This window comes from Squalius cephalus (assembly GCF_949319135.1).
Source record: "Squalius cephalus genome assembly, chromosome: 7".
Lineage (NCBI taxonomy): Eukaryota > Metazoa > Chordata > Actinopteri > Cypriniformes > Leuciscidae > Squalius > Squalius cephalus.
The window spans coordinates 40,483,206-40,494,665 of NC_137128.1; positions in this window are offsets into that span (position 1 = coordinate 40,483,206).

Genomic DNA, 11,460 nt, shown 5'->3' on the forward strand with positions numbered 1-11,460 from the left:
GACATAAAATTAAAGCTTAAACATGTTAGACATATCTAATAATTTTTCTAATACATTTTCATTTTAATCTTGCAACTTATAAAATGTTAAAATATACGTTTAGATTATATGGTATAGAGTATTTTGTTCCAAATGTTGCACATTTGGTATAGAAAATGTACATTTTAAATACAGAAATACATTGCCATTTTTGCATATTAGATTTCAAATTGAATATCACTACCCATAAGTTGCCATACGCCTAGTGTGGGGTGTCTTAGATGCGCACATACCTTATTACCATATTAGGATGGGAGAAGTACTCAAAGTGTTCAAAATTTCTCTTCTGTTCCTAGCAGTCAAGTCTAGCTTCTACAAAAAGACAGTTTTCAAGGATATGCAGTTTCTGAAAAACAAGTTGTAGTACTTCTCCTTATCAGCCTATATTCAGTTGTTTAGTTATTTGCCAGTGAATTTCCACTCAGCATTAGCAGACTGCATACAGAGACATGAATCATATGAAGTACAAGTATTGTAAAGTACAATAAAGAAAAGTACTGGACCTATGATTGAGAAAACTAACTTTCTCAATCCCACTAACCCTTTCACCTCACCATCTCCATCCCCAGCTATCCGGATCCTGAAAGTAATTTAAGGTGATAGAGAAAAATGGTAGAGAGCAAAGGAATAGGCATATAAATCAACTTACGGGATAATACATCAGCCTTAATGTTATCAACCCCTCTGATTTGTTGAATATTCAAATTATAAAGTTGTAAAAATAAAACCACCTGCATCAAATGTTGATTAGGACTTTACAATAAATGCAAAAATGTCAGAGGATTATGATCTGAGTTCTCCAACACCTCTGCGCCTCCTCCAACATAAACATCGGCCAGAACATACCCAAAGCTTCTTTCTCGATAACGGAATCATTTTTCTGATGTATATTACATTTTTTTGAGAAAAGAAACATACTGTGGATGGTCCATTCCGTCTTTATCTGATTGTGACAAAAAATGAATTTTAAAAAGGCTGATCAAACTTGGGTGCTGCAAAGACTGGAGCTGTCGCCAGGAACAATTTCATGTTGTCAAAAGCCCTCTGACAGTTAGATGTCCAATCAAACTTAATAGAGTCATTCAACATATCAGTCAACGGAGAAACAAGAGTGGCAAAATTAGGACAAAAGCTTCTATAGTAACCAACAAACCAACAAAAAACGCATGAGCTCCTTTTTGGTCGATGGAGGAGGAAAACCTATAGCCAAAACTTTAGCTCGGAGAGGGCGTAGTCCGACCTGTGCAACCTCCTTACCCCAAGTAATTCACAGTGGCCTTGGCAAATTCACATTTTGACAGGTTGACTGTAAGGCGCCCTTTAACCAGACGATCAAACAATGCCCGTAAACTCTGAAGATGCTGCTCTCACGTATCACAAAAAAATAATAACATCATGCAAATAAACAGCGCATCCCTTCAAACCCAAAACCACTCGATTCAGTCATCTCTGAAAAGTTGCGGTAATAAAAGTGGTTAACTCTTGGGGCACGTGTTTGTTAACAGCACTTGCCAGTACCCTTTTAAGAGATTCAGTTTACACTGGACATTTCAGAAATGATCTTATGATCAAATGTAGGACGCTTTCTACGCAACGTTTTATAAATGAGGCCTCTGGTGCCATTTTTTTATGGCATTTCAGATGAAAAGATGCCGCAAAATATGATTTTCTGTAGTACAAGCGGCATAAATTCAAATCCAAAATGCCATTACTTTCGTCATTTGGCCATCCACAGTACTCAGTCTGACAAAGACGGCATAAAAAAGCAGCATGTTCTATAATATTAAAAGCAGCCCCTCCTTTTACTACATAGCCCAGCCCCAGTAATGAAGTAGGTGGTATGACCAGTGTAGTAGAATATCGATCTGAATGGCGATCCAACTCAAGGGTCCTGTCTTTAACCCCCTGGGGTTGGCTATCGCGCCGGCGATTTTTTTTTTTCTTATCAGTGCAAAAAAGAATCAAAATTCTAATATTAATTTTTATGTTATACATCAATCGATCCTGTTAAGTGTGTATTTTTTTTTGTGTATACTCATAATAAAAACAAAGTGTTGTGCTTTTCGCCAAATAAAGAAAAATAAACATTTGCGAGTTCTGCCTCCTCTCCGTCAGTGAAGTCCATTCTGAAACCCGTCCGAAAATGAACTGTAACTCAGCGAATACTTCTCACACAGACACGTGAGATATGTCTTTATGAAGCTTGAATTCTGTTCTTTTAAGTGAAGTAATTAATTTAAAAAACAAATGTTTTCAACTCATGTAATCCGTTTGAAAGCAAGGAGAGGTGCCGTTTTTTCTTTCTGCCTCATTATCCCTATAATGAGCTGAGGCCGCCCCGCCCCCGGCACTATTCACATGGTAAATAGTTTAGGTGATCTAGATGCTTCGCACCCGCCCCCCGATCAATGCCATAAAAACACAAAGTTTCTTCATCAGATTCACTGATAGGTCATCGCGTTTAGAGAGGATGGCTCGTTTCTCCGGTAAAGATGCCCTTCAGATGATTCTGGACAGCGAGGAAGAACTCACCTTTTCCTCAGAGGAAGATTGTAACTCAGACGACGAACGGCAGCATTTTCAAGAGCGAATTGATCACGCCGAGTAAACACCGAGTTTTCACGTGAATAAATACGTGTACTCAAGTGGTCTAATGGTAGAACATTTGCCAAGCGTGTCAGAGGTTCTGAGTTCGAATCCGCACTCATATAGTTTTTTTTAAAAAAATTTTATCAAATCAGATTATGTTTATCAGTGGTTGTATATCAGGCAGAGACATGGTTGTGTGTATTTTGTTTTGTAATTTCACTGGAACGAATAGAGAGTCTCCACAACGGATTGAAGCGCGTGAAGACTGCGCAAGCCTAAAACAAACACAGTATCCGCGTCTGACTCGCGGGAATCCACAGCGCAAACCTGTGAGGGGCTGTGTTTTCTCGAGCCCCATATCAGCTCGAGAAAACACAAGTTTATTCAGATCATTACTTGTTTACACCGTCTCGCAGTGCTGTGAGGAATAATAATAATGGAAAATGTCCCTCAAAAGGTAGATGTAAACAAACTATTAAAAGGTAAATATAATTTTTTTCTTTAAATAATTTTTATTGTGTTTTATTAGTAACAAATTTGGGGAGAGGATAAATATTCCAAAACTGAAAATACAATATGAGAATTAACTCATTTTTAGACAATTACACAATTTGTCTAGACATGCACAATTACTAGACATGTTTACCTTGGATATTATACAATTTGCAAGTACAATTTGTAAAAAAAAAAAAAAAAAACATGTATATAAAGAAATATAAATAAAATGTATATTTGTGTATAAATATATACACACACACACATATATATATATATATATATATATATGTGTGTGTGTGTGTGTGTATGCATACATATATATATATATATATATATATATATATATATATATATATATATATATATATATATATATATAATATATATATATATATTTATATATGTATTTATATGTATATGTGTGTGTGTGTATATATGAAGAGTTCAGATGCAAAAAAGCCTCTAAATGCCATCTGAAATTTTCTCCTAGAATGATCATTTTTATGAAGCTTGTATATTTAAGTTAGCTATAGGTGACACACCTGAATGAATGGCTCATTAAGTATGCAGGGGTGTTGTCTCACCAGGTGTGAACTACTAAATATGCATGATGCTGTTGGAGCGTTTACGCCCCATCCGCATATTGGCTTTCCAAACTAAAAGTGTTTCACAAAACTAAAATCAATGTATCGTTTTATGTGAATGATTAGGCAGGATGATTTTCACATCATTTTGAAGAAAAAACTGTAGGCGATGACATACATTAGTCAGAAGTCTTATTGCCACATATTTAGTATGTGTTTTGTGGCCTTATTTCAGAAACTTTAATTTTTAGTTTTTTCGATAACCATGCATAAACATTATTCTCTCAAAAATGAAAACATGTGTACATACATGTGGCTCACATATTATGGAACTCCTGTTTGTGCTATATAGAGTGAATTTACACCTTTGCCATTAATATGTTTATAAGCAGCTGAAAAAAGCACAAATGTCAGGGCATGGCAGAACATCTCAAGGACCCCAAAAACACCCCAGACCCCAGAGGGTTAATGAAAAAAAAACAAAAAAAAAAACACATTGTCAGTGTAGTGGAACAGTTATGTCTTAGCATTTATTTATCTTTATTTTATGTGATTTGTGCTTCTGTATGCAGTCTGCTAATGCTGATTGGAAATTTACTGGTAAATAACTGAATATAGGTGATAAGGAGAAGTTACAACAACTTTCTTTTTTTTTTAAACTGTAAGCAAAGCTGCACATATTGAAACTATCTTTTGGAGAAGCTAGACTTGACTGCTAAGAACAAAAGTGAAACTTTGAGCACTTTGTGTACTTCTGCAATCCATATTAGGATTGCTGACCCCCCTGTCTGATAGGTCAGGATGGAGAGGACTGATTCAGTCAAGGAAAATGTGAAACTTTTATTTGGTTTGGTGTTTCCAACAACTGACCCTGCCTTGATGCAATGATTGACAGGCATTTTCAATTCCACATTGAATTTTGCTTCATTCATTGCGGGACATAATGAAAGCTTGAACATGTTAAACATATCTAATCATTTCTGTAATACATTTTCATTTTAATCTTGCAACATATAAACTGTTAAAATATATATTTAAATTTTGTTAAAACTAGTATAGGAAATAGAAAATGTAAATTATATTATTGAATTTTATTAGTGGTGGTGGCGCAATGGATAAGACACATGCCTTTGGTGTGAGAGACCCAGGTTCGAATCCACTGTGAGACACCAATGTGTCCCTGAGCAAGACACTTAACCCCTAGTTGCTCCAGAGGCGTGCGACCTCTGACATATATAGCAATTGTAAGTCGCTTTGGATAAAAGCGTCAGCTAAATGAAAAAAATAAATAAATAAATAAATAAAATTTGAATGAGCATTTTGTTCCAAATGTTGCACATTCGGTATGGAAAATGTAAATTTTAAATACATTCCCATTTTGCATATTACATTTCAAATTGAATATCGTTACCCATAATTTCCCTTTCAGTCGCTCACATTTGGCGTAGTCGACATGTCGACTGATTGGGATCACGCTTAGGGAGCCTGTCATCTTCGAGATATTGAAAAATTGAGCCAGTGCACATTGGCGTGCGAGATTTGCATCTCGTGCTCCGCCCCACAGCGTGAGCATAAACACGGAAGCGGATGCACACACCACTTGTCTTTCGCTTCGGAGCCGATCGTTCTGCATGTCGATGTCTCTGAAGAGTGTTGTTATATTACAACGAGCGAGTGTGTCAGTGCTTCTCCAGGAAGTCTCTCCTGGTGCTGGTGGTTCTACAGCGCGAGTACATTAGTGGTCTCAAGCTTCCTGAGCTCTCAACTGCTGTTTTAATAGCATCACATTTCTGTTTGTGTTTCTTTATCTGACAGCCGGTTGAGGGTGAAGAGAGTGAGTGCTTCACTGGTACAGCCTGCACCATCCCTGCCAGTGTTGCCGCAATCATTCCCGTGTGCACCGGCACTTGTGAGAGTTTTTCATTTCCTGAAAGAGCAACACGGGTGCATTTGCGTCTTTTTTAAGATGTCATTACACCCGAGAGTTTCTGGATGTGGTCGTTCCCTGTCCCCCTCTGACGGTCACAATTGTTGCATCACGTGTTTTGGCTTACAGCACGCTGAAGCAGCTTTTGTGGATGGCTCGTGTTCCCATTGCGGGAACATGATTGTCTCGGTGTTGAGATCGAGACTTGCCTTCGTCCGCGAAGGTGGATACCCCATTACCATGCCCCACCCTAGGGTGACATGTGGGATGGGTGATCGAAGGATATTGATGGAGTTCCAGCCCGGTAATCATTCCCTTTGGGCTCCTCACACCTCCATCACACCGCAGCCAGTGGAATCCCCCGTTGAAAGTGCTGGTCTCTCTGTAATGGACCGACCAGACGTTTCATTTGGGGTCCCTCCAGAGGACAGGATGCCGATTGCTGCATCATTTGTGAGCTGGGCTCTAGAGATGACAACTCGGCTGCGTTATCCCCTTCGGGCAGTGTAACATTGCTCGAGCCGGATCCACAGTTCTCAGCTATGCTGAAATGGGCCGCCGAGGCTGTCGGATTCGAGTGGAATCATCCACCGTGTCCCGCTCAGTCTCGGTTGGATGATTGGTTTCTCGGGGCAGGCCGCACTGGTTTTCAGCCCGCCGCCCCACTGCTTTTCTTTCCCGAAGTGCATGGAGAGTTTACTAGGTCGTGGATGGCACCTTTTACTGACAGAGACTACCTGGATAGCTCCTCCCCCCTCACTACCCTTGATGGAGGAGTGGTGAAGGGTTACAAGGCTGTCCCTCCAGTGGAGCGGTCTGTCGCGGCACATCTGTGTGGGGCGAAGCTTACAAAGCATGAGTGAGCTCTGCACCGCAACCGACTTGGCTCTCCGGAGCACGAGCTTTGCGGCCTGCGAGATCTGTCTAGCAATATCCACCCTGGTGGTCCAGGAGCGCCATCGTTGGCTCAGCCTGGTTGATATGGCGGATGTGAATAAGGTTCAGTTCCTGGACTCCCCAATTTCCCAGGTTGGGCTGTTCGCCGAAGCGGTGGAGAGCTGCGCACAACAGTTCTCTGCCGCCCATGCGCAGCCTGAGGCTATCCGGCACATCCTGCCTGCTGCTGCCATCACCCCGCCGCCGGTGGCAGTTCCTCCGCCTGCCCATCGCCAAGGGCGTCCCCCTGCCGCCGCTTCCGCTGGGCCACCGCAGCAGCCTTCACCCAGGCCACAGCGGAGAGCTAGCCGCAGGCAGGCTGCCCAGCCTGTGTCAGACACTGCCAAGCCAGGTGGCAAGTGTGTGACCAAGTGTTCCTGATATAGGCCACCCAGGGATGGGGGGACGAGCTCTTCAGATGATTACCGTTCCACCGCTGGCTCCCCGGAGTCCACAGTAATTTAGTATTTAACAGTAACATTTCAAGAAAGAAATTAAATAAATAAAAAACTGCATAGTGCATGCACATATTAAAACTATCTTTTGGAGAAGCTAGACTGCAGGAACAGAAGTGAAACTTTGAACACTTTAAAGTACTTTTGCAATCCATATTATGATTGCTGACCCCATGACTGAGAGGTCAGGATGGAGAGGAAAATGTGAAACTTTCACTTGAAACTTCCACATTTATTTGGTTTGGTGTTGCAATGCTTGACAGGGCATTTTCAATTCCACATTGAATTTTGCTTCATTCATTGCGGGACATAAAATGAAAGCTTAAACATCTCAGACATATCTAATAATTTTTCTAATACATTTTCATTTTAATCTTGCAACTTGCAACGTTAAAATATATGTTTAGATTATATGGTATAGAGTATTTTGTTCCAAACGTTACACATTTTGTATTGAAAATTTACATTTTAAATACAGAAATACATTGCCATTTTGCATATCACATTTCAAATTGGATATTGTTTCGCTACCCTAAGTTTCCATACGCCTAGTGTGGGGTGTCTTAGATGCGCACATACCTTATTACCATATTAGGATGGGAGAAGTACTCAAAGTGTTCAAAATTTCTCTTCTGTTCCTAGCAGTCAAGTCTAGCTTCTACAAAAAGACAGTTTTCAAGGATATGCAGTTTCTGAAAAACAAGTTGTAGTACTTCTCCTTATCAGCCTATATTTAGTTATTTGCCAGTGAATTTCCACTCAGCATTAGCAGACTGCATACAGAGACATGAATTATATGAAGTACAAGTATTGTAAAGTACAATAAAGAAAAGTACTGGACCTATGATTGAGAAAACTAACTCATCCCACTAACCCTTTCACCTCACCTACCCATCATCTCCATCCCCAGCTATCCGGATCCTGAAAGCAATTTAAGGTGATAAAGAAAAATGGTTGAGAGCAAAGGAATAGGCATATAAATTAACCATTACTCAACCACATTAAAAGTACAGGATAATGCATCAGCCTTAATGTTATCAACCCCTCTGATTTGTTGAATATTCAAATTATAAATTTGTTCAAATAAAACCACCTGCATCAAATGTTGATTAGGATTTTACAATGAATGCAAAAATGTCAGAGGATTATGATCCAAGTACACCAACACCTCTGCGCCTCCTCCAACATAAACATCGGCCAGAACATACCCAATAAACATACCCACTTGCCAGTACCCTTTTAAGAGATCCAGTTTACTCATTAACTTGCATGCACCAACTTGGTCAACGTAGTCCTCCATCTGGGGAAGAGGAAACACAATTGGCCTAGTTATTTTATTTAACTTTTGATAATCAGTACAGAACCTTTGTGTACCATCCGATTTCTTTATTAACAAGCGAGGCAATGCCCAGCCAAAAAATCAATGCTGTGTTATGCCATTGTCAAGCATACACTGGACCTCAGATTCTAGTACTTATTGTTTCTCAAAAGGGACCTGATAAAAATGCTTGCGTATTGGCTGCGCTTCACCAACATCCACATCATGGTGTATCAGATGGGTGCGCAATGGCACATCTCCAAAGAGACTGGGAAATTTGCCTATCAAACGAGTGACTACTGTCTCTTATGATTTATGAGTCTGTATGTATTAGGATCAATCCCTAAAGTCTATGGAAAAACAAACCTGAAGTTTCCGAATTTCTCAGACAAGGTAACAGCTCACTGTCCCCTGGTGCCATAACATCCTCAACCTCCCAAGTAAAATGAAGAAGCTTCTCAAGTATTTTGGTGGCAATAGAAACGGGACTCATCTATAACTCAGTGCTACTGGAAAAATAAGGTTTAAGCAAATTAGTATGACAAAGCTAGTTAGATTTTTTTCGATCAGGAGTAGCAATTATATAGTCTTTTTCCAATACCCTCCTTACCACCATATATGGGCCAGAAAATCTTCCACAAAACGGAGATCCGGGAAAAGGCAACAAAACCAATACTTGATCTCCCAGACGGAAAACACAACATTCCACTCGGTGATCAAACAATTATTTCATCTTTATTTGCGACTTTACAAGATTATCTCGAGCTTTTTGTCCCCACATACAAAAACAATTAACATAGTCTGACAAATTTTGAGGCGGTTCTTTGGCCTTTAATTCCTCTTACAAAACTGCGAGTGGTCACCGTACCATGTAACCAAAAACTAGTTTGGACTTAAACCAAACTCTCTTGAATCACCTCCCGAGCCGCGAGCATTAACTAAGACAGTCTGTCTTCCCAATCCCTGTTCAATTCAGCACAGAAAGCGCGCAACAGCGACTTCAGGGACTGATGACGATGCTCTAACACACCTTGGCACTAAGGGCTAGACTGGTTGTGTTTCACACCAAGCTGTTCCAAAATCTCTGCAAACATTCCAGACATAAAATTGGTCCCTCGATCACTCTGAACAATCTTAGGTATACCAAAAATAGAATTAAAATGCAATAAAGTTTTAACCACATCCTTAGTAGTGATCTTACGCAAAGGATATGCTGCGGGATAATGAGTTGTCTGACACATGACTATAAGCAAATACGAGTTACCCGATTTAGACGGACACAACGGCTCAACACAGTCAATCATTATGTGTTTTAAAGGTTAATTTACTACTGGTATCGGACACAACGGCACAGGTTTTAAAACCTGATTGACTTTACCCACCATCTGGAAGGTATGGCAAGTTTTAATAAATGCTTTTTTAAAACGTGGCCAATCGAGGCCAAAACCGCCTCCTTGAACTGAACAGAGACCACTACCTAAATTATTGGCACACCACCTGAATTTACGTTTTGATGACTCGACTTCCTAAGCTGCAACTTATCCTGTATAAAGGAGCCGTTTGGCACACTCCACACCTCCTCAGGGGAAACTTCAGCAGCAAACAAGACTTGTAAAGTTGGACCTTTCTGACGAGCAGTCACTAAGTCACTACGAGAAAAAGAAGAGAAAACAGATAAACGAGGTATCTCAAGTTTGAACACTTCTACACATTCAGATGATAAAGTACGACTCATTGCGTATTTTATGGCACAAGACAAACACCTCAGGGAATTCTCGCACCTACCTATCAGTTTGCTCTTGAAACTACAGGTGGAGGAACAACATCTCTCCACACTCGGCCCCCTACCAAATTATTCCTCAGAATTACAGAAACGGCATTCATATGCCGAGAATTTACAGAAGGGGAGGATATCTCTACTAGTAATGTAGGAACAACTGATTTTACCTTTCTACCTCGCAACCTCAGTTTGCCTGCCAACACCGGACATTCATTTTTCTGATGTCCAGAGTTAATGCAATAATGGCAAACATTAACATCGGTTTTCCCACAGGCAAAGTTAACTGGTCTCTGAATAGGAGGCACAACATAAAATTTGCATGAATGTTGCAGAGTCAAATGTTCTCGATGGCTAACACCACTCCACGAACATCAGCAAATCCACTCTTGTGGGTTAAGATTAATTCATCCACCAATACAGCGGCTTCAGCAACAGTATTTTCATTATTATACTGTACGTAGCAATAATGTTCCTAAAATTCTCCAACAGAATAAAATCTCGCAACTCCTCAAAAGTACTTGCATTCAAAGCGATGCTCCACAGATTAAAATATACATCTCTCTACATACTTCTATATGGGTTTTACATTCTCCTTTTCTCCAATGTCTTAAACGCTGACGAATCGTGACGATACACCTCTGAAACTAATTCCAGGGCTTAAAATTTGATGGCACCTAACCAGGTCTCCGGCATGCGCCATTTGGCTGCGGTAAAAAAAAGTCCTACATTTAAAAAAAACTTGTTGCTATCATGTTCGAGTTTATGAGTTCGCCAACCAATGTTATGAGAGGAACACAGCTTTCTCTCTCAACCAAACTAACATTACTAGGCAATCAGAAGTACAATGGGATGGATCTTGGAAAAATTGTGGTTGAGATCCAGCTGCAACCGAGTCCTACTAAGCATAGATGCCGGAGCGGAGACTGTTGGAGTTTTTGAAGCCTGGAGAAGATGCCCTAATTGATAAAGGACTTAATAATAAATGGTGCTGGGCTTGGATAGAAGAAATAGGCAGAGACAGCAAGCCTTTTGGTAGTTGGTGCTTGCTTCTGCACATTGTGCTTGAGAAAGCTAATGTATGCAACTAGTATTAAAAAAGTGCTACCACGTGACGTCATGATTTAGACCCCGGTCATAGAGCAGCTGTCTGGGCTCTCCAACACACAACACGATAACCAGGAGTAACAAACACAGCTGACATACCGGTGTCAATGACTGACCATGACTGACTAATACTTGAAAATACGCGTCTGCACGTTTATTGCAAAATACGATTTATCATTCAAGATCTCTCAACCTTGTAAATCTGTGTAAAAAAAAATAACTGAAGACAA